A 24,809-nucleotide genomic window follows, 5' to 3' on the forward strand; every position below is an offset into this window, starting at 1 on the left:
TGATAATTTAAATGTAAGCCATCACCAATATTTCATTTTCAATCCAAACTGATTTGCTTAAATAAGCAGTCACGGCCCAAACATTTGCTTCTCATCAAGTGAGGCTGATCTGTTGTAATCTAATTACTGTGTCAGAAAACTGACAAGCAATTTAACCAACAATGAAAATACACTGTAAATAACACACATATGGAATGCATCCAGGATGTTTGATATCAGATCAGTAATTCATACTACATAAACCGCATCTTAACAAATAATATTTGAAAATGAGTGGTTTCGACGTGGTAATAGTAACAGCCTGATGGCAAGGACCTGTTCCGCTAGCATGTATGTGCCAGGACAGATTGTGTTGGCCATTGCAAATTGAAAATGTAGTCACTATTTCACTAGTTTTACAAAAAATGGACTCTCCAAATAAAGCCAATATACAAATATTCCTGCACAATTATTTAGGTTTAGGGTTACATATTAGACCTTTCTATGCATTACTTGCATGTAGGGAGTAAATATGTAGGGTGAGGAGTGGGGCTGGTGCTTTTGGTTCAGTCCCCAATGTCATGTATTTTTCTCTCACCATTTGCATATTGCACTCGGTTGCATGAGAAGAAAGGTACCTTCCAGCTTAATAGATACCCCAGTCATACACACTTTATTGGGGTTGCCATATTTTGAAAAGTTGTGTTGAGGTGTTGTGTTGTTGTGTTGTTTTTAAAACATTGTTGAGCTTTTTTTTAATGGCAAATTCGCCAAGAAAAAGAAAACGTTTTTGAGCTATTTTTCAGGAAAATTGGCAAAAACAATATGGCCGACATGGGTTGACTTTTTTTTGTGCGGGTTTCCACCTGGACACTGATTCCGTGTATGTCTGGGAAATTCCAAATCTACGGCAACCCTAGTTTTCTTTTCTTTTCACGCAGCAGCGTACATCAAGTGGTTCGTGGAAGAAAAATATGCAGGGCAGAGTCTGAATACCAGTTGCAGGGAATCACAAAGGGGAGGGCGCTATTGCCCCAATATCCTGCATGGTCTTCTGTTTTTATGTTCTACAAGCATGACCCTTCTCAGTCTGCTCAAAAGCTCTGGAGCCAACTGAGGATTCCCAGGTAAGATCCTCCCTCTATTGCGTGGGCAGATAGTCCCTCCCCCTACCTGGCCTGGTCACCTTGGCAACGCTTCCCCAGGCGGGATTGGGCAAGTGACTGAGGTAGGCGGAGACCTTCAGGTATCCCACCTGGGGGAAGGTGAAGCCAAGCCTGTGCTAATGGGGCCGCATAGGGTCCAGGGGCTACACGCAACCACACAAAGGGCGCCCCCCATTTAATGTGGGGAGCGGTCATTATGTTCTACAAGTATGACCCTACTCAGTCTGCTCAAAAAGGGCCTCTCTTGTACCTGTATATAATAGAGGGGAGGGGGAATAAGAACAGCAGGGCAGCTAGAGATGGACTTCTCCCACAGATCAGGCCTCCCCAAATAACCACTCAGAGAGTGGCAGATGATGATTGGAGCACGGCAGACAGGTCTCCAGACCTGGGCCAGCATGGAAGCGATGCCACGGGACAGTGTAGATCACAAACACATAGCTCCTAAAACACTTTTTTTAAAATTTCTTTAGCCCTCAGACTTCTTTCTTAGCAGTTTACAGTGGTACCTCAGGTTAAGTATTTAATTCGTTCCGGAGGTCTGTTCTTAACCTGAAACTGTTCTTAACCTGAAGCACCACTTTAGCTAATGGGGCCTCCTGCTGCTGCTGCGCCGCCAGAGAATGATTTCTGTTCTCAACCTAAAACAAAGTTCTTAACCTGAGGTAATATTTCTGGGTTAGCGGCGTCTGTAACCTGAAGCGTCCGTAACCTGAAGCGTATGTAACCCAAGGTACCACTGTACTGTAACTCCTGAAACACATTCCATTCTGCACATGGATAACTCCGGTGATTAGCTGTAGTTACTGGTTAGCTAGCTCCTCACTCGTTGATTTTTTTTATGGCCGCATTACACCCATGGACCTGAGGCTTTCCCCCACCCTAGACCATATTCCCTGCCCCACACCAGCTCATTGCCCACCCTAACTGGCTTAATTCTGCTCCCTCCACTACTCTTCCAGCAGTCGTGGTTGGTTGTCATAACCCGAATTCACCATTCCTACTTCATCAATCTACTTTCCTTCTGTGGTGGCTATGGAAGAAGTGAAGATGCTTCTTCAACGGCCATAGCAAAAGTCAGTCAGGCTGGCAAAGTAGTGACAAAGCGCTTTGCTTCGGCAGCCTTCTTGCCTAACATGAGAGAGCCGCTTTCTCACTATGCAGGATGAAAATGAAGTGAGGTTTGTGTGTGTTTGTGAGGTTTATGAGGAGAGTCTGCAAAGCATGCTATGGCATGACTCATTTGCATCATATTGTGCTGGTGGGTGAATTCTGTCACCCTGCAGTGTGGACAGGAATAGGTAAAGGTAAAGGGACCCCTGACCATTAGGCCCAGTCGTGACTGACTCTGGGGTTGCAGTGCTCGTCTTGCTTTATTGGCCGAGGGAGCCGGAGTACAGCTTCCGGGTCATGTGGCCAGCATGACTAAGCCACTTCTGGAGAACCAGAGCAGCTCACAGAAACGCTGTTTACCTTCCCCCCTATTTATCTACTTGCACTTTGACGTGCTTTCGAACTGCTAGGTTGGCAGGAGCAGGGACCGAGCAACAGGAGCTCACCCCGTCGCGGGGATTCGAACCGCCGACCTTTTCTTCGGCAAGCCCTAGGCTCTGTGGTTTAACCCACAGCACCACCCGCGTCCCTATGTGGACAGGAATAGCCAGAGCCTATTTCATTGTATGCCATCATGTCTATGAGACATTTCCCCTACAAGTCAAGGGACAACGGGCCTTGCGAGTGGATTATGCAAGGGGAACATCTTAAATTGGTCAGACAAATCTCTTTCTAAACTACATGAATAGATAGAATCTGCAGGTCCCTTATATGCGTGTGTTAAATGTAACTTATTTCACGCATTCCAATTTAAGAGCACATTCTTTGATATGCTAATGTGGATTTGAAAGTGTCATAACTTTCCTTTTAATAATACGTTCCGTGATAGTGATGCAAACTGTAATTATATATCATGGGCTCAAGCCTAGCATCTACTTATATGTGTGTCAAGTGCATTTATTTCTAAATATATAATTGTGTCAAGTACTTAGAATAGTAGGCAAAAATAAGGGGGAAAGCAAGGGGAAATCTCCTAAGGCAGACTGCGATCTACTCCCACTATTAACAAACTGGCAGGGATCTACCCACTCGATTGACCAAAGTTGTTGATCAGTGGTTAGCCCCGCGATTGACCAGAGTAGATTGCTGTTATGTACTGAGTTGAATAGGATCCAAAATGCAGCAGTCTGATTGGTCCTAGAACAATAGGATCCAAAATGCAGCAATCTGATTGGTCCTAGAACAATAGGATCCAAAATGCAGCAGTCTGATTGGTCTGCAGGAGCCACCCAATCCAGCTCCAGGTGGAAGTGAATCCACAACCTGTTTGGCCTACAGGAGAGTTCCGGAATTAGCCAATCACGTGCAGCCCATTGTGTAAATAATGTATATAAAGCAGATACTTTGGGGAAACTTTCATTCCTCCTCACCACTATGAGCTGAATAAAGAGCATGAAATCCACTCTCGACTCCAAGTATATTTCAGTTGCGATCGACCAGTTGGACATGCCTGCCCCCCAGGAAAGAACATATGGACTAGAGAATTTGATGATAAAATGGCATGCCATATAATAGCTTTTAAGGAGGGGGGCATTGCAATGACCTCAGTGGGGTGAATGAAGAGGTTGAAGAGAATTACAGCCATCAACTGCATTCAGACATCACAAATCATGGGCGCAGCCAAGATTTATTTTAGGGGGGCAGGCTTTATGTTGTGGGGGGGGGCAGAACCAAGTTATCTGTAATGAAATTGGTCAGTTAGTTAAAAATCCCCCCCATTTATTTATTTATTATTAATGTTGCAATACATACAGTGGTATCTCGGGTTACATACGCTTCAGGTTACATACGCTTCAGGTTACATACTCCGCTAACCCAGAAATAGTGCTTCAGGTTAAGAACTTTGCTTCAGGATAAGAACAGAAATCGTGCTCCTGCGGCACGGCAGCAGCAGGAGGCCCCATTAGCTAAAGTGATGCTTTGGGTTAAGAACAGTTTCAGGTTAAGAACGGACCTCTGAAACGAATTAAGTACTTAAACCGAGTTACCACTGTATATGGAATCTTTACATACATTACTTTTCTGTGGCGATCACACAGGGTCCCCGGACGTTTCACTGTCTATTGATCCCTGTGCCACCACTTTATTTCTCGCTGCCACCACCCAGGCCCTACCTGGTACATTACTGAGTCCAGTCAGGGTTAAATTGGAACATAAACTTCTGTTTATTTATTGCAGTTTAACAAGCGTGTGGTTTCATAAACAGTATTGGTCCATTACAACCACGGGGTGCCTATCCAGACCTATAACTTCTGCTAAATCACTCACTAAACCACCTCTCAGATTTTTACTTGTGTTCCTGACTCAGCTTATTTCGCTACACTAACTCAACCTACCTACAGAACACATAATATTCATAAATTCACATTTTCACATTTCATTATGTACCAACATTTATCCATTTCTTATTTCTTGCCCTGTGTCTTCCCTCCACCCATGCGTGACTTCCTTGTTATTATTTTGTTAAGAATTTTTATTAATTTACTTGATGGGGGGGCAGCTGCCCGCCTGCATCCCCCTGGCTAAGCCCATGTCACAAGCCATAGTTTATCATGACAAAAATGGGCCTGGGGTTCTGTGCCCCCACCCTCTCCTCTGGCACAGCCATGATGAGGCGTTTGCATGTTTTTGCTTCTTCCACTTTTGATTAATCTCAGCATGGTATCTGAACCCTAGATAGACCTGGACTTTTTGCTTGCACTCTGGACACTGTCTTTTTCCCCTGAAGTCCTACAGAACTTGACTGCGGGGAAACGTCTATTCAGCTAGATCAGGGGTCTGCAACCCGTGGCTCCGGAGCCGCATGTGGCTCTTTTACACCTTTGCCGCGGCTCCGGGGCGGATACTAGCGAGGGGATACTAGCGGGCGCTGTACTGGCTGTGACGTCGCATGGGTGCGGTGCGTGCGTTAGTCACGCACCGTCCCGACGTCACCTTCCCACCCACCCGCTACATTGTAAGGGGCATGTACGCTGGTCACTGTTTTGAAGGGGAGTGAAGAACACACACACACACAAAGGTAACTTGTTAATTTAACGTTTATTTCTATGAGGAGGAGTAATTCTGAGGGGTCAAACAAAGAAATAATAATAAAAGTGACAAAAAAGTTATTTTTATAATGACGAGTTTTGCGGCTCCCAGTTTTTTTTTCTTTGGAAACAGGTCCAAGTGGCTCTTTTTGTCTTAAAGGTTGCAGACCCCTGAGCTAGATGGATCAAAAGGGTAAAAGAGTATTGGGAAATGATATATAATGAATTGGGTAAAAATATTTTAAAAGTACTTTTCAAAAAAAAAACCCAAAGTCTTTTTTGTTGGGGATAATTCAGAGGGAAATTCCCAGGTGTCAAAAGAGACTATTTATGTATGCTACTACGGCAGCCCGTGTTTTGTTAGCCCAAAAATCGAAAACGAGTGAGGTTCCAACCAAAGAAGAATGGCAACTTAAACAGACGGAATACGCGCAGCTTGAAGATTTAACATATAGAACAAGAGAACAAGAAGAAAGTACGTTTAAAGAAGACTGGAAAATGTTTACTGAATATATAGGTGAAAATAGTGTTCATTTAAAAATGCTGGTAGCATTAAGAAAAATTCAACAGTGTAAATAAGTTTTGATGGATGTAATAATGGAACACTGAACGGTTTAGTTCATGTAAAATAGGCAGGGATGTATGGTATGCAAAATGAACCAAGGAAAAGAGAAGAAGGGAAGTCATTGATTTAAGGTTGTTTAAATGAGTATTTTGAAACGGAAATGATAAAATTTAATAAAAATTATGTATATATGGGATGCGGGTGGCACTGTGGGTTAAACCACAGAGCCTAGGACCTGCCGATCAGAAGGTCGGCGGTTCGAATCCCCGCGACGGAGTGAGCTCCCGTTGCTCGGTCCCTGCCCCAAACCTAGCAGTTTGAAAGCACATCAGAGTGCAAGTAGATAAATAGGTACCGCTCCAGTGGGAAGGTAAATGGCATTTACGTGCGCTGTTCTGGTTCACCAGAAGTGGCTTAGCCATGCTGGCCACATGACCCAGAAGCTGTACACCGGCTCCCTTGGCCAGTAAAGCGAGATGAGCGCCACAACCCCAGAGTCGGCCACGACTGGAGCTAATGGTCAGGGGTCCATACACACACACACACACACACACACACACACACACACACACACACACTGGCCTGATTAAATATAAGGCAGATTCCTATGTACCTATGATCCCGCAACTCCAAGGGTTTTTGGTGGGGGCAGGCATCTCTCCCCCAGCCATTTCCAAGGATGCAGACTCTCCTTTCTTCCAAAGCAACTTCATCGACAGAGCAATTGCTCCATTAGCTTGCATAGGAGAAAAGAAGAGGCTGGGAGTGGACAAGGAGAGAGTCTCGTCCCTTTTGCAAGGATGCGTGAGGTAACAGGGTCCGTGCTGTTGGCGGTTGCATTCCAGCCCTACTCATCGCTTGGGATCCAACCTATTATTTCCTCCTGTGCACGTTAATGGAGATCTCTCACACTATTAACTTGCATTAACTGTATTCAGACATGTGCAGGCATGTAGTTGAGTAAAAAAAAAAGGTGGGGTGACTGTTCCACCAACCTCCACCTTGTGTGTTAAATAGTAAAGGTAAAGGACCCCTGGACGTTTAAGTCTAGTCAAAGGCGACTATGGGGTTGTGGTGCTCATCTTGCTTTCAGGCCGAGGGAGCCAGTGTTTGTCCGTAGTCCATGTAGCCAGCATGACTAAACTTCTGGTGCAATGGAACAGCGTGGTGAAAACCAGAGCGCATGGAAACTCTCTTTACCTTCCCACCACAGCGGTACCTATTTATCTACTTGCACCAGTGTGCTTTCGAACTGCTAAATTGGCAGGAGCTGGGACAGAGCAATGGGATCATAGCTGTCAACTTTTCCCTTTTCTTGCGAGGAATCCTATTTGGAATAAAGGAATTTCCCTTAAAAAGGGGGAAACGTTGACAGCTATGAATGGGAGCTCTCTCCGTCATGGGGATTCAAACTGCCGACCTTCCGATCGGCCGGCCCAAGTGGCTCAGTGGTTTAGACCACAGTGCCACCCATGTCCTATGTTGGCAACATAGGACTGTATGGCGCTACATATGGGGATCACTTTATCTTCTCTGTGTCATCTGCTATCAGGAAGCTCTGGGTTCCCCATCCCTTACTTTGTGTGATAGAGAAAGGCGAGGGCCTAAGACACTCTTTTTATTACACTTAGCAGAGTCATGTATCTCATAATGGTATTATAAACAAGAGAGATTCAGGAGTGTATTGCATACTGCGTGCTCATGAGCGGCCGTTGCCAGTATAGCAACACCTCCCAAATGAAAAAGGCTTCAGTATGTGGAATGTACCCAGAGCACTACAGTCTCCCGAGACAACTAGCAAAGACAGGGTTAACTACTTTTGACAAACTCCGCTGAAAAATACTGGCATGAGACTTGCAAGCAGCTACAAGGAAACGTAAACATAAGCTGAAGATGATGAAAACTAATTAGCTAAGTCTTCTGGAATCAAATCTTAACATGATGTGATTATATATCAAGAGGAAAAACACAATGTTTAGACTGCATGTAATTTCAGTAATATGGTAATGAAGCACAGTGCATAATTTCTGACCCAACTAATCCCAGAGGCTTTTGAAATTTCTGTTTTTGACAACAAATCATTGGTAGCGTTCCAGCAGTCGGTGACAATATTGTAATGGATACCAAGAGACCAGTTAAGTATTGAAATGTGAATGAAAATCTCCAGCATTTGTTAAATAGAAAACAAAAACACTCCCGTTTCTGCCAGCCTGGAGAAATTGCAAGCAGGCTGGCAGTTTCAAAGCTCCCAAGATCAGAGACTCTGAATGCTTGTTGATGTGGATCATGAGCAGGAGAGGGCTATTCTGGTCCTATCCTGCTTCTGGGCTTCCGAAAGGAAGCCAGTTGAACACTGTGGAAAAGAAGTTGCCTCTTGAACTAGTGGAGTTTTCCTGAGCAAAATTCAAAGTGTTTTTGCTGACCTTTAAAGCCCTAAATGGCCTTGGCCCAGTATACTTGAAGGAGCATCTCCACCCCCATCATTCAGCCCAGACACTGAGGTCCAGCTCCGAGGGCCTTCTGGCAGTTCCCTCACTGCGAGAAGTGAGGTTATAGGGAACCAGGCAGAGGGCCTTCTCGGTAGTGGCACCCGCCCTGTGGAACGCCCTCCATCAGATGTCAAGGAAATAAACAACTATCTGAAGGCAGCCCTATTTAGGGAAGTTTTTAATGTTTGGTGGTTTATTGCTTTTTTATTAATATTCTGTTGGGAGCCACACAGAGAGGCTGCGGAAACCCAGCTATACGGGCGGGGTATAAATTATTATTATTATTCATTGTTCAAACTAATTGTATTGACACAGAACACCTACATGCAAAATATTGTTTTTCAACATTAGGAAGACGTGTGAAAATAAGTACAGGGGAGATATTTTACATTCCACTGGCTTATCTGCTACATTTGCAAAACAAGTGAATAAAATGCTTTAAAACCTGGGGGGAAAAGACCTTCAGGAACAAGAATAAAACAAAGTTCTGAGACCTTAGTGGACTTAAGTGGAAAGAGGAAATGATTAGCCATATTTAGATATTTGAAGTCACCTAGATGAAGGAGCAGATCTGTAGGACCCAAACCAAATGGTTGAAATGATAAGAAAGGGGATTTTGACAACACTACCATCTGCAGTTTTGCAAGGTAGCTTCTCGAAAATCCCAGACAAAACAGGTCGAATCCATCACACATGTCTTATTTTATTGCCCATTTTATGCAAAAAATATATGATAAGCATTTGGGCAATGAAACAGACTCCCTTAGGAGGTAGTAGACTCTCATTCATTTGAAGTTTCTTAAGCATAGGCTCATCATCACGGCCATCTCCTAGCAATGCAGTGGATTTCCTGCACCAGCAGAGAGGTGGACTAGATGACATTTGTAGGTAACAGGTAAAGGCCCCCTGGACAGTTAAGTCCAGTCAAAGGCAACTACAGTGGTATCTTGGGTTACAGACGCTTCAGGTTACGGACGCTTCAGGCTACAGACTCCACTAACCCAGAAATAGTACCTCGGGTTAAGAACTTTGCTTCAGGATGAGAACAGAAATCGTGTGGCGGTAGTGGGAGGCCCCATTAGCTAAAGTGGTGCCTCAGGTTAAGAACAGTTTCAGGTTAAGAATGGACCTCCAGTATAGTGTTACCTCGGTTTACGAACTTAATCCATTCCTGTAGTCTATTCTTAAACCGAAACTGTTCGTAAACCGAGGCACACTTTCCCTATTGAGACCTCCTGCTGCCAATGCCCTTCCACCGTTCGGATTCCATTCTTAGACCAAGGTAAAGTTCTAAAATTGGGACACTACTTCCAGTTTTGCAGAGATCTTAAACTGAATCGTTCTTAAACAGGACTGTTCTTAAATCGAGGTACCACTGTATGGGGTTGCAGCGCTCATCTCACTTTCAGGCCGAGGGAGCCGGCGTTTGTCCACAGCTTTCTGGGTCATGTAGCCAGCAGGACTAAACCGCTTCTGGTGCAATGGAACACTGTGACAGAAACCAGAGCTTCTGTTTACCTTCCCGCCGCAGCAGTACCTATTTATCTACTTGCACTGGCATAATTTCGAACTGCTAGGTTGGCAGGAGCTGGGACAGAACAACGGGAGCTCACCCCCATTGTGGGGATTCGAACCACTGACCTTCTGATTGGCAAGCCCAAGAGGCTCAGTGGTTTAGAGCACAGCGCCACCCTTCCAACTGTATGAGTCTATTACTTGACTACAAAGACATAATTAAATATAAGATCATGTGCTGAAACTCAAGTTCTACTGCATGCCTTGCGATTTCATCACTGAAGTCAGATGCTCCAGATCTACATTTTAAAATAAAATCTTTAAACTAATAATTACCCCACTTCGACACTGACCTGTAAGTTTTCCCTTGTCTTATTTGAGAGAATATAAGTACTTCTCCAGAGTGGCTTAGTTTAATTTGTATGATAATGATCGCTGCAAAATAGGTATCAAATGCAGACCTTACGCCATCTGTAATTAATGGCTTCACGACATGTTTTAACATAAAGGTGAAGTTTAAGAGTCTCGTATCTTACCTTGACCTATTTTGGGCAGGTTTGGAAGCAGATAATTTGGGGGCCAAATGAATGCATTTCTTATAGCCCTGATGTAGCAAGAGGAACAGCCTTGCTCAGTGGTTGCAGTGCTGCTGTTACAATTGGCACTGCCCACAGAAAAACAGCTGCAGCCTGCCCAAATGGAAAATGTGCAAAATCCTTATTATTCTCGATTAACTGTCAAAATGCCAATAAGTATAGCATGCGTCCTAAATTTCTGTGTACTACAGAGGTATGCACTCCATCTCTGTGCCCTAGGAATACAATGACACCCCTTTGGATGCCTCCCAGACCCTTACAGAGCTTGTCTAAGGCCTGGAGCAGAAGTCTTGTTCGAATAAAGTTCTAAACTCAAAACAGCATAAGTCTGGCAGGTCCTTGATGTGCCCTCCAGCCAACCTAGCCCTCTGAGGCCAGTGTATCTGGCTGCCCAACCCCAGCATGGTCCTGGGTGCCCCTATTAATGAGGGCTAGGTTATCCAGTGTCAAGGGCAGAACTGCATTTAAAGCCCTTCACGGCCTAGGACCCTCGTACCTATGGGACCACCTCTCCTGGTATGCCCCACAGAGGACCTTAAGGTCCATAAATAGCAACACCCTAGTGGTCCCGGGCCCTAAGGAGGTTAGATTAGCTTCAACCAGAGCCAGGGCCTTTTCAACTCTGGCTCCAGCCTGGTGGAACGCTCTGCCTCATGAGACCAGGGCCCTGCAGGATCTGATTTCTTTCCGCAGGGCCTGTAAGACAGAGTTGTTCCACCTGGCCTTTGGCTTAGAATCAATTCGATTCCCTCCCCCCTTTCTTTTTTCCTTTCTCCTCCTCTGAAGAGGCTGCATCTTAATGTTTTAATGTTGTATTTTAATCTTGTTTTTTAAATTGTATTTTAATCAACTTGGTTTTATTATTGGTTGTTAGCCGTAGAGCGCATTGGTTGTTAGCGTAGAGTGCATTGCAGTAGTCCAAGTGGGAGATAACCAGAGCATGCACCACTCTGGCGAGACAGTCCGCGGACAGGTAGGGTCTCAGCCTTCGTACCAGAAGGAGCTGGCAGACAGCTGCCCTGGACACAGAATTGTGCCACTCTAGGTGCTGTGGGTTAAACCACAGAGCCTAGGACTTGCCAATCAGAAGGTCAGTGGTTCGAATCCCCGTGACGGGGTGAGCTCCCGTTGCTCGGTCCCTGCTCCTGCCAACCTAGCAGTTTGAAAGCACGTCAAAGTGCAAGAAGATAAATAGGTACCACTCCGGTGGGAAGGTAAACAGCGTTTCCGTGCGCTGCTCTGGTTTGCCAGAAGCGGCTTAGTCATGCTGGCCACATGACCCGGAAGCTGTACGCCGGCTCCCTCGGCCAATAAAGCAAGATGAGCACCGCAACCCCCGAGTCTGCCACAACTGGACCTTTACCTTTAGGATGTGCCCAGGTGCTTTAGGTTTGGGATGTGGTCTCCCAGTTACTTGATGGTCTACACACTTTCTCTTCCCAGTCTCTCTCCCCCTGCCCCCATCTCCTTCCCCACCTTGCCCTTTTCTGGAGCATTTCGCTCATTTGGTTTTGCCCTCTTACTGCAAGGTTTTTCTCCAGGTCCCAGACTTCTTTTGTCTGCCAGGTGTTGGCAACCCTGTGGCATCAGCAGGTGTCTCGTCCTGCTTTAGGATGCTGTTGACCCAGGGACCCTAATTGTCATCCCTGCCCATAATCTGGTGTCAACGTTTGTGTGAAGAATACAAAGGACGCTAGAGAGAACCATTTCCTTCTATTTGCAGATCTGAAATGGAACAACTTGAAATGAAGAGATGGCTTTTTTTTCCCCCAGAGGCACCGGCTTTGCTGAAACCAATTATCAAGGGCACTCTATTCTCAAGAGTATCTAAGTGTTTTCAGTGAATAAGGGCCCCTTTTATCTCTTAAGGAGTTAAAAAAATAAATAAATGCAACACTTTTGAGAGCGATTGTTTGGGGGTTTTCTTCTTCCGCGGCTGCCTGTTGCTCTCATAAGAAACTTCCTGCTGATTTGACTTCTCCTTCTGCTGTGAGACGGTTGCCAGGATTTACATGATTGCCAAAAGGAACAACTGGATTGAGAATAAAGAATAATAAGAGCTTTTCCCCCAGGGAGAGAATAAAAGCAAAGGGGGGAGAGAGAGGTGGCTAAACTATACTATCTTCCTATTCAATTACTTTATTCAGCCTCTATTTTGGATTCTACTGCATCTAATAAAAGCCAAAATAGCCTGTTGGCCTGGAATGGAAGGCTGAGATTAACAAGGGAACAATTTCAATTTCAGCAGAAACCCATTTGTAAAAGCGGCTGTTCTGTTCTGCAAGCATGTTGCTTTTGACTTAAAAGTTGACCAGGTTGTAATGCATAGGGGCCATTACAGTTTTGTACATTAAGTTTTGTGGGTTTTTTTGGGGGGGGGGGTTAGTGGCAGAGGGGATGAATATGAAAAATGTAAAGGAAGATCTGTGTCAACATCATGGCTACTGCTTCTCTGTGGGTTTTTTTAATGTGTTGTAACATTTTAGGGTGCACACAGATAGCAGACACACACTCCGCAGAAAACCAAACCTTCACCCTTCAAAATTTAGGAAATATTCCCCAATACATAATGCCTTTTGGGTGGTCTTTGATTAAGCGGTTAAGCAATTTCAAGTCTGTAAAAGGTCTTGCACAGCTTTGTTCTTGGTCTCTCACCTCCTTGCAAGTGGGGGTGGGGGGACGACTCTGCTGCAACAGAAAAATAAAGATCTTCCTTGCTTTTCGCCGAATCCTGCCTTCATCCATTCTTCTCTGACCAAACATGAACTTAAGGGACACCGAGTCCCTTGGGGAGTTGGGCTGCAAAAGCAAACCCAAATTTTTCTAGAACATACCGGTACGTTTCCGTCACTAAAACGGTGTGTTTAAATGCTAGTATTTTTGTACATGGTGCTTGCTGTTGAATGGTCACTGTAAAATGTGAGGATTCATTATTGTTTCACAAGTTGTGTATGTCTTTAAGGGCCAGGGCAAATAACGAGACCCAGCAGTGACGTAGCATGGGTTGTCAGCACCCGGGGCAAGGCAAGTACCATATTTTTCGCTCTATAACACGCACCCGACCATAACACGAACGTAGTTTTTAGAGGAGGAAAATCCGTAGGCATGCCACCCATAGGCATACCTTCCATAACACGCACAGACATTTCCCCTTACTTTTTAGGAGGAAAAAAGTGAGTGTTATGGTGCAAAAAATACGATAATTTGTGCCCCCTAACCCCCAGATGTTGCGCCCGGTGCGGCCGGCCCCCCTGCACCCCCCACGCTACGCCACTGAGACCCAGTCTTACAGCTGTGAAACACAGCAGGTGCTGCTAGGTTGTGTTAATCAAGCTGTGTCAGCATTTGGGTATAGTATATAAGGAGCAGCACCTAGCTCTCTCCTTACCCTGGGGGATGGGTTGGTGGTTGGGTCATGTCTGTTGTTGTTATTTTTAGTGTAAAATGAGTTTTTGTTTTGTTATTAAAACCTTGTTAAAGTTATTTTTGAGTTCCTTGTTATGCATAGTCTCCCCAGCAAGCTCTCTGCAGCGCTACTAAACTGTAAATAGTCAACATCTGCAACTGTTTAAACCCTTTTAAAGTATGTCCATTTTTTTGTTTGTTTGTTTTGCATTGTAGATAGTTGGTAGCAGTGTGTTTTTTTCTGGGGGTACGCAGGGGTGCACATACCCTCTAAACATTTTGTGAATCTAAGTTTGGCCTCATTGAGGAGCAGTATTTCAATATGAGTAGGAAGATGAAAGTGCCCCTAAACATTTTTAAAGAAAAAAGCACTGGCCGGTAGTATCTCAATTTGTATTTAGTATAAAAGCTCTATGGAGCTAAATAAAGGAAAAGGTACCCCTGACCTTTAGGTCCAGTCGTGGACGACTCTGGGGTTGCAGTGCTCATCTCACTCTATAGGCCAAGGGAGCCGGCGTTTGTCCGCAGACAACTTCCGGGTCATGTGGCCAGCATGACTAAGCCGCTTCTGGCGAAACCAGAGCAGTGCATGGAAATGCCGTTTACCTTCCCGTAGGAGCAGTACCTATTTATCTACTTGCACTTTGACGTGCTTTCGAACTGCTAGGTGGGCAGGAGCAGGGACCAAACAACGGGAATTCACCTTGTTGCGGGGATTCGAACCGCCGACCTTCTGATCGGCAAGCCCTAGGCTCAGTGGAATAGAATACCCCATAATGATTGTCTGTTGGCAACGTAGGACTGTATGGCGCTACATATGGGAATCGCTTTATTTTCTCAGTGTCATTTGCTATCAGGAAGCTCTGGGTTTGCATGTAGTTTTTCAACCAAATTTGTATTCCCATAGCTCAATCAGAGATAAAAGGTTGGTAAATCAGGTAGCATCAGAAATGACAGGTAAAGGAATTGCACAAAAGCAGTATCCAGGAAGCTACTTCTAATGGGACGTGTTGACTAAATCTACACTTTTTTAGCTGATCAACATAAGCACAAGAACGATATTTGAACTGTAAGATGCATCACTGTCCGTCTGGCAATCACAGATTCAGAGAACTGGAAATTGCTGACAAGCAACTTTGGTGATGCTTGCCATCTAGTGGATGCTGCTCATATGCACACGCAATGAAAATAGTATTTTATATACAGTGGTGCCTCGCAAGACGAAATTAATCCGTTCCACGAGTCTCTTCGTCTTGCGGTTTTTTCGTCTTGTGAAGCACGGCTATTAGCGGCTTAGCGGCTATTAACGGCTTAGCGGCTTAGCGGCTATTAGCGGCTTAGCGGCTTTAAGAAAAAGGAAACAAACTCGCAAGTCTTGCGAAGCGAGCCCATAGGGAAATTCGTCTTGCGGAACGACTAAAAAAACAGAAAACTCTTTCGTCTTGCGCGTTTTTCGTCTTGCGAGGCATTCGTCTTGCGAGGTACCACTGTATAAAGGTAAAGGTACCCCTGCCCGTACGGGCCAGTCATGTCTGACTCTAGGGTTGTGCGCCCATCTCACTTAAGAGGCCGGGGGCCAGCACTGTCCGGAGACACTTCCGGGTCACGTGGCCAGCGTGACGAAGCTGCTCTGGCGAGCCAGCACCAGCGCAGCACACGGAAACGCCGTTTACCTTCCCGCTATAAAGCGGTACCTATTTATCTACTTGCACTTAGGGGTGCTTTCGAACTGTTAGGTGGGCAGGAGCTGGGACCGAAAGACAGGAGCTCACCCCGCCGTGGGGATTCGAACCACCGACCATACGATCGGCAAGTCCTAGGCACTGAGGTTTTACCCACAGCGCCACCCGCGTCCCTTGCATTTTATATATAAATTAGAGTTAATATTAAATGACAATGGACTGCTGCCTAGACAAGCAGAAAAAAGTGAGTCTGGCGCTTAAGTCCAGTCGTGACAGGTATTAGAGATATTGCGATCCCAGAAGTCTCTACACTAGTGCCTAATGTATTATTTCATTTAGTTGAAATGAACTTTGTACATTCTTGTTGCTTGAATAACCTGCTTGGGCACCTTTGTTTAATGATTGGATTGTTGCTTATTATATTGTAGAAATATTAAGAGAGAGGATGGAAAAACTATTTATATTCACTGTCACAATTCAGTTGGTTATGGTTAACCTTTCATCTTTGCCTTTTTCAACCTGTCCTCCCTTCAACCTGCCGTTTCCTCTTAGCTCAGTGTTTTCTAATCAGTATCTGCCAACATGGCTAGATATTTGTTCAGCTACATTTAATGTGCTTTATTCCTGTCTCTGGGAATTAAAGAAAAAAGAACTTTAAGGGGATTGAAGGGAAGGGATTTGGTCAAGCTTGTTGTTGTTGGTAGCTGTCTGTCTCAAGAGACTTCTAGGGGTGAAGTCAAACCACAGCAGCGAAGCCTGGGCAGTGCGTATGTGTCAGGGACCGTGCTGAGGAGGGCTGCACTGAGGAGAAATGGTGGGAGCCACCCCCTTCCCCTGATCCTGAATCTCCCCAGGAGCAGTGAGGCAGTATAGATTTGGAACAGTGGTTTGCCGAGGGGCATAGTGCAGAAGGCAGAAGCTGGAAAATCTGGATGGAGAACAGCTAGAAGAAGAAACACTGGGAGAGAGAGTGTTAATAGATTCAGTCGTTGAACAGCATTCCTCCACCCTCCCCAAGGAGAGCTCAGAAAGTCTCAGAACAGAAAGCATAGAGGGTACAAACTCAGATTACCAGACGTAGGAGTGGCGTAGATTAATAGGAACGGAGGGGGTGTAAGCCTTAACTGGGATCACCACCATTTGTTGTTGTTGTTTAGTTGTGTCCAACTCTTCGTGACCCCATGGACCAGAGCACGCCAGGCACTCCTGTCGTCCACTGCCTCCCGCAGTTTGGTCAAACCTATGCTGGTAGCTTTGAGAACACTGTCCAACCATCCCGTCCTCTGTCGTCCCCTTCTCCTTGTGCCCTCAATCTTTCCCAACATCAGGGTCTTTTCCAGGGAGCCTTCTCTTCTCATGAGGTGGCCAAAGTATTGGAGCCTCAGCTTCAGGATCTGTCCTTCCAAACAGCTCAACTCAGGGCTGATTTCCTTCAGAATGGAGAGGTTTGATCTTCTTGCAGTCCATATGACTCTCAAGAGTCTCCTCCAGCACCATAATTCAAAAGCATCAATTCTTCGGCGATCAGCCTTCTTTATGGTCCAGCTCTCACTTCCATACATCACTACTGGGAAAACCATAGCTTTAACTATACGGACCTTTGTTGGCAAGGTGATGTCTCCGTTTTTTAAGATGCTGTCCCAGTACAGCTTTCACCACTCTTTTGTTGACTATGAGGGCCGCTCCATTTCTTTTACAGGATTCTTGCCCACAGTAGTAGATATGATGGTCATCAGAACTGAATTCGCCCATTCCCGCCCATTTTAGTTCACTGATGCCCAGGATGTCAATATTTATTCTTGCCATCTCAACTAGAGCCAGGGCGTTTTCAGCTGTGGCCCCGATCTGGTGGAACGCTCTGTCACAAGAGACCAGGGCCCTGCGGGATTTGACATCTTTGTCACAAGAGACCAGGGCCTGCAAGACGGAGCTGTTCTGCCAGGCCTTTGGTCGGGGGTTCAGTCTGACTTCCTCTCCCCTTTCATAAGAACTTGCATGAAAGTGGCCTCTCAATTTTTCTCACAGGCCCATATAAGTTCAGCACAAACAGACTTCCGGGTTGACGCGATCTGGAAATGGCGGATTCCCTCCGAGCTCCGGAGGGAATCGGCTCCACTGAGGATGGGTCTTTGCCGCGCCGGCGACGCGGGGACCCTTAAAAACCGCAGGCGCGGAAGCCTGCGGACTGAAGACTCGGCGGGTGCCTTAAGCGCCCCCCCTGATTCGCAAAGAGCCTTTTTAAAGGCTGCGGAGGGGATACGGGGGTGGCGTGGCACTGAGAGTCGATCGCTACCTCGGTGGAGCGAAGCCGCGAGCCATGACCGGAGAGCGCTGACTTCCTTCCTTGAAAATTTGGACTGAAAGAATCACCCGTGAGTAAGACGGATTGGGACTTTATAAAAATTCTACCTTCAATTGGAGACGACCGGGGGGTGTGCTAAAAGGAAGTCCGCACCCCCCCCCTTGCAGACCATCTAAGCAACGACACAAGAGATAAGCTGGAGAGCCTACCCTTGGCGGGGTGAGTTAAAAAGGACACTAACTTTCAAGATTTTACTAAAGGAAATTTTGTGCAGGAGAGTGGAGTTTTGGAAACCTTCCTTTTGTTTTAAACAACCCCCCCTCCCGGGCTCGGGAACGTCCTGCCTCTGTGCCTGCGTTAGAGCTGCGGAGTTTGACAGCTGTCAAAGCTGCCAAACGGGCGGTTTAAAGTGAGAAATTGCCATTTAAGATTCCTATGGACTAAGACGAGTTATAATTGAGCTGAAACTGTTGGAAACAAAGTAATAATAATCAGTTAAAGGATTGTTGGTGAAAAGGCAAATAAGTAACAAGATTCCCCCTAGGGGGAACTCTGTGAAACTACAATGGATACAATGGCTGTGGAAGGAAAGTTACTAGTGGAAATCGAAAGGATGTTTCATTTGGTGGGAATCTTACAGGAGCAGAGCTTGGCCATGAACAAACAACTTGAGACCATGACCTTGGGAACAGGCAACTCTGCTCTTTGTATTGAGGACCTTAATGAGAAAGAATCCACAGCTGATTGGGAAACAATATCTACAGAGCTGGAAGAGACTAAACAACAAGAAAAAGAAGAAGTAATCCTGGGAAGCAACAACCAAAAGTTGACATCTGTGGAATACAAGCAAGGAGACGCTGGGAACATATCCACCACAAGTCTGCGAGAGATACAGAAGAAGAAGGAGGAGGCCCCAAGACAAAATGGAGTACAGGAATTTAAAATAAAGAAATATGATTGGGGCCTCCGTTTGGACTTAGACTTGGAAGAGATAGACTTTGTGGAAATACTTCAGCAGCTACCTTTGAATCTTCTTGTTGGAAGAGGACATACTTTGATGGTGAAAGAACTTTTCCCAGATCTGACGACTGCTATAAAGGACTACCAACAGGACAGGCGGAGAGGAACGGAAATAGATTTGAAAGCCTCGGACGTGAGGAACCCAGGCTGAGAACTTCGAATTTGGATTTTTATTGGGAAGGGACAAAAACCGGGGATGGGAGGGAGGGAAGAAGAGACTCTTAAAAACTCTCAAGACTTTTAGGTTTGGTTAAGATGACTCTTAATTAAGATAAAATGAAAATCGATGGAAGAGAACTTAAGTCCAACTTATGAAAATTAATTTTTATTATAAAAAAGGAAACAAGATGAATAAGATTGTTAAGAAGAGAAATATCAACTTGCTGACATAATCTTGAAACTGGGATGCATGAGGGGGGTGGGGGGAAGTCAGGGAACAAGGTTATGAAATGGGGATTTGCTGATTTTATACATGTTTTTGTCTTTTGTTTTTTTTTGTGTATGTTTTGTCTTTATAAAAGCAGAAAACCAAATAAAAATTTTATAAAAAAAAAAAAAAAAAGTTCAGCACAAACAGTTGGGCCTGGTGAGCATTTAAGGTCCCCAACCCTAATCTGCGGGTTGCCATCTGATTGGATTTTATTCTGATCCTGATCTGATTTGAGGATGTATTTTAATTGATTGTCTGATTTTATGTTAATGTATTATACATTTGATGTTAGCCGCTCTGAGCCCGGCTTCGGCTGAGGAGGGCGGGATATAAATAAAGTTGTTGTTGTTGTTGTTGTTGTTGTTGTTGTTGTTGTTGTTGTTGTTATCATCATCATCATCTCATTTTTGACCACATCCAACTTACCAAGCTTCATGGTTCTTACATTCCAGGTTCCTATGCAATATTTTTCTTTACAGCATTGGACTTTCCTTTCGCTTCCAGGCATATCCGCAACTGAGCGACCACCATTCATAGGAGACTTGTTATTTGTTCTCTCTGTGGTTATTAAAGATTCTAGCTGGTAAGACATTCCTTTCATTTGGTCCTTTGTTTACTGCCACAGGGGGGGAAGCCAATTCCTGGCAACCTGGCAGCCTGGAGGTCCTGGGCTGCCCATACAAAAAGACACCCCCCCTCTCAGCCTCACTGATGTGGTCCAAAGGAAAACAGAGCAATACGTTTGGCACCAACGGGAGTTGCTGGAAGGAGGCGTACAAACCACCATCCAACTATCTTAGGGACTCCACTCTGGATTTGTGTAGGATTTATTCCTTAGCCTTTTCTTCTCCTGAAGATATCCTGCAAGGTAGCAGATGTTTAGGACCAGAGTTTTCCTACATGGGCTACCTTCCCAGGTGGATGAGTCCCATCTGGAGCATCCTACAGAACAGAATGGCCAAGGTAGTAGGTAGGAAAGATGAGCAAAACTCAGGTGCTTTCCACTGAAGCAAAGAGACTGTTGGATACAGCCCTTTTTGTCCAACCATACACATACCGCTAGTGATTCCAGCCATTGTATTGGACTTTACCAACATAGATTTCTTTCCTTTGTTTCATACTTATTCCTTAAAATGGACCATAAATAGAAGGACATTACCTGCTGCTAACCTACCAGAAATTGCTAACAGCAGGGGCCAACGCAAAAAACAAAAACAAAACACTTTCATTCAGTATTTAGCAAGCACTGGTGATGCAGTGGGAATTCAAAAAATTGAACTGATGTTCTCCATATTGAAATTTGGCTATTGCACCAGGTTAACATTCTGCTTTTTGTAGTGTATAGTGTGATCCGTAATGGTTATTACCCTAATCTTACTTCATTTTGGTTGGTAGGAAGCACAAATCCATCTTTCGACCATCTGGAAGATTAAATATACTCAGTGCAAAATAAACCCAATTTCTCTGGTAATATATAATCCCCGGTTAATTTCTGCTATATTACAAAGACTTAGAGTAGCATTTTAACCTGTTTGAATTGCAACTGAGAAGATAAATACAGGGAACTGGTGGAAAACAGCATGTTTAATAACTTTTCTACTGACAGTTTAATTATGTTTGCGTGGTGTACAGATGCCAAATACTGCTGCTGGAATGAAAATCTGTACTGCTTGCTCACTGCAGAGTTTTATTGTTGTATTTCCTTTTCTTTTTATTTCTTGCTGTGTGATGGCGAACATTCATTTCAGTGTATGGAAATAAGCCAGAATGCGGATCGCAGACAAGGTAGAGCGTTGCAGGAAAAGCAATCAATGAGAAAACTATTACACATTACAGCATCCCCAAAGCCTCGCTTTGCTCTCGTTCTCTCACGCTGAAAAGCAAGCTAATGAGTTCTTCAGCTGATAAGAAGATCATAACATTGTTGCATTGCCTTTCATAGTCCATTCTCATTAATTACAAAACAACACTCAAAGATGTTCAAAGTTGATGTTAAGCTTTGGCACACAGATCTTGAGGCTGGGGTGCATAGCCCAATGAAAGCTCTGACCCAGTGTTCAACTGCGGTTGGGGGAGTCTAATTCCACGTTGGGGATCATTAGGAAGTTGCCAATATCAGAATGCAGTTATATAAGTTATATACATATAAAGCATGGGACACGGGTGGCGCTGTGGGTTAAACCACTGAGCCGAGAACCTGCCGATCAGAAGGTCGGCGGTTCGAATCCCCGTGACGGGGTGAGCTCCCGTTGCTCGGTCCCTGCTCCTGCCCACCTAGCAGTTCAAAAGCACGTCAAAGTGCAAGTAGATAAATAGGTACCGCTCCGGCGGGAAGGTAAAAGGCGTTTCCGTGCGCTGTTCTGGTTTGCCAGAAGCGGCTTAGTCATGCTGGCCACATGACCCAGAAGCTGTATGCCAGTTCCCTCGGCCAATAAAGCGAGATGAGTGCCGCAACCCCACGACTGGACCTAATGGTCAGGGGTCCCTTTACCTTTACATATAAAGCATGGGTTGGCAAACTAAGGCCCGCGGGCTGGATCTGGCCCAATTGCCCTCTGGATCCAGCCCACGGATGGTCCTGGAATCGCTGCTTGGATCGGCATGATCGTTCAGGCTGCACCATTATTTTTTTTGCAACTTTTTTTGTGCCTCCCCCCGCCCCACCGCGGCAGCACCTCCTCCCTCCTGGCTTCTCCCTGCCCTGTGGAGGAAGGAAGCTGGGCTTTGATTGGTGCCAGCCAATCCGAAGCCTCACCGCCTGCCACCCGCCTCTCCGTCCATGGCTGTGCTGTGGGCATCGTGACGGGCGCGTCGCGGGGCTTCAGCTGGAGCTTGGCACACCTGCTGGCCCCACACCTGGCGCCCGGGAAAGCTGGCCCTGAAAGGAGAGGCGCCGCCACCACCGCTGGCTCCCAATGCCAGCAGAGCGACTGAGGAGGTAGGAAATCAGGGTGAGGGGCTGAGATGAGAAGACGCCCCCTCTGCCGTGTGTGTGTTGTGTTTGCATGCAGTCCGGCCCACCACAAGGTCTGAGGGGTGGTGAACTGGCCCCCTCCTTAAAAAGTTTGCTGACCCTGATATAAAGGGAGGAGCTATGAAAGATGAATTGACCTATGTGGCTTAAGGTCAGGGCTCTCCACAACAGTCAAACCTCGGTTGTTGAACGTAATCCGATCTGGAAGACTGTTCGGCTTCCAAAATGTTCGACAACCAATTGGTTGCAAGAGCTTCCTGCACTCAAGCAGAACCTGTGTCAGACGTTCGGCTTCTGAAAAACGTTCGAAAACCAGAGCATTTATTTCTGTGTTTTTGGCATTCGGGAGCCGAAACGTTCCAAAATGGAGCCGTTCGGGAACCGAGGTTTGACTGTATTTGCTCAAGTTCTACACTACCCTCAGGGATTTTTTTAAAAAAATGTTTTGACTTATTTTCCATATTACAAAAACAATGAAAGAACAAATTTTCCAACCAGCAGCAACAAATCAATTATCCTGGTATTTGTACAGATGTGTCATATGTACTGTAAATAAATACCTAAGGGAATTTTGAAGCACCTGTGTGCCTCTAGATATCCACAACCTCTATCTACCCTGTCTTACCTGCTGGCGGACCCTAAAGGCATGCAATGAACATCTTACATACCCTATTTTTTGCTCTAGAAGACGCACCTTTTCCCTCCTAAAAAGGGGAAATGTGTGTGCGTCTTATGGAGCGAATGCAGGCTGCGCAGCTATCCCAGAAGCCAGAACAGCAAGAGGGATCACTGCGCAGCACTCCCTCTCGCTGTCCTGGCTTCTGCCTTAGCCCCGCGCAGCCTCTTCCAGGCCCAGGGAGCCTTCATCCCGCTGCCCTGAAGAGGCTTCGCGTGGCTAAGCCAGAACAGCAAGAGGGATAGCTGCGCAGCGATCCCTCTTGCTGTTCTGGCTTCTGGGATTCAGAATATATTTTTTCTTGTTTTCCTCCTCCAAAAACTAGGTGCGTCTTATGGTCTGGTGTGTCTTCTAGAGTGAGAAATACGGTAATTGAGCCATAGTTTACCCGCTGCTATTTACTGGGGCTCTCTATGGGTCAAGAGTGCAGGCATTCACATGCCTCTCCAGCCCAAGCAATCTCAGGGAGGGAGACAGGTACAGAAAGTTCTCTTAGTTCAAACTCTGCCTTCGGACATTTTGTGTCCTGAAGGAATATGAAAGCTGAGCTATTCAATCAGGATTGAACGTTTGCAGTCCTTACATCCATTTGCTTGAGTGCTTATGTACTTGGTGCAGAGGTAGCTCTTTTTTATATATATATAAATATTTATTAGGGTTTTACAAATTATAACAGACATAACAATACACACAAACACAAAAAACAAGTATAATTTCAAACCTTATTTTCTTAAAACTTATTTCACCGACCTCCTCATACCTCCCCTTTCTGCATTCCCATTTCAAAAATTTAGTTTAGCAAATCCTCACCCTTAATTTTATCTAATTGTCATCCTTTCTTTTCTTTTGACTTAATCTTTACAGCTGTACTCCATTAAATTTTAAAACCACATCATTCTAAGACTCATTAATTTTACAATATTTCTTAAGATAGTTCTTAAATTTCTTCCAATCTTCTTCCGCCGTCTCTTTTCCCTGGTCTCGGATTCTGCCAGTCATTTCTGCAGAGGTAGCTCTGAGGGATATCAAAGCAAGCTTCCCCTTGTCATCTCCCAAGAACCTGGAAAAAACCCCAAAAAAACCTCCATCTCCTCAGAGTATTGCGAAAGAACGATGTCGATTAACATTTGTTGATCTCCTTCTACCGGTCCACAATAGAAAGTGTCCTTTCATACTGCATCACGGTGTGGTACGCTGGTTTGACATCAACTGATAGAAGTGCCTACAGAGGGTGGTGAATACAGCACAAGATATTATGGGCTGTCCCGTGAATCCACTGGATGACATAGCGGAAGAACGTTGCCTCAGGAGAGTGAGGGAAATTCTCAGGGATGATTCACACCCTGGCCGGCACTTTCTTGATCTCCTGCGCTCGGGCAGAAGATATAGAAGCATGATTAGTCCCACCAGTAGGGTAAAGAACAGATTCTATGTGTGGGCTGTTAGGCTGCTGAATGAAAAGATAACAACAGGGCAACTGACTTTCGGGTTTGGTGGGTTTGTGTCAATAAATGAGGGGAATTAAGACTAAGAGAGCTGAGCGGGGGGTGCTTGTGTAATCTCACTGTATGCAAGTTGTAAAAGTGACTAATAAAGTATTTCGAATTTCAAATGCAGCAGTATGGGCATCGCTTTGGGCTGTGTGTCTGACTGAATCCAGCACTCCTTCTCTCTTGCCCTGCTTCCCTGTGGCATTAGAGCCAAGAGCAGTCACCAATTGGCAATAAGCACTTAGGGCTCCCAAGCCTAGATAATAGTAATACCGTATTTTTCGCCCCATAGGACGCACTTTTCCCCCTCCAAAAATGAAGGGGAAATCTGTGTGCATCCTATGGGGCGAATACAGGCTTTCGCTGAAGCTTGGAGAG

The 24,809-nt window shown here is 45.3% G+C and overlaps 1 long non-coding RNA gene across 1 annotated transcript; it reads left to right on the top strand.

Annotated features, from left to right (window-relative positions):
* Positions 1-760: 760 nt before the first annotated feature.
* On the top strand, positions 761-12,361 carry LOC310691292. Its single transcript, XR_014518452.1, has 2 exons — positions 761-1,106; positions 12,176-12,361. It is a non-coding gene; the product is annotated as an uncharacterized lncRNA (long non-coding RNA).
* Positions 12,362-24,809: the final 12,448 nt, after the last annotated feature.

Source organism: Podarcis liolepis, assembly GCF_965112155.1.
Source record: "Podarcis liolepis genome assembly, chromosome: 1".
Taxonomy (NCBI): Eukaryota; Metazoa; Chordata; class Lepidosauria; order Squamata; family Lacertidae; genus Podarcis; species Podarcis liolepis.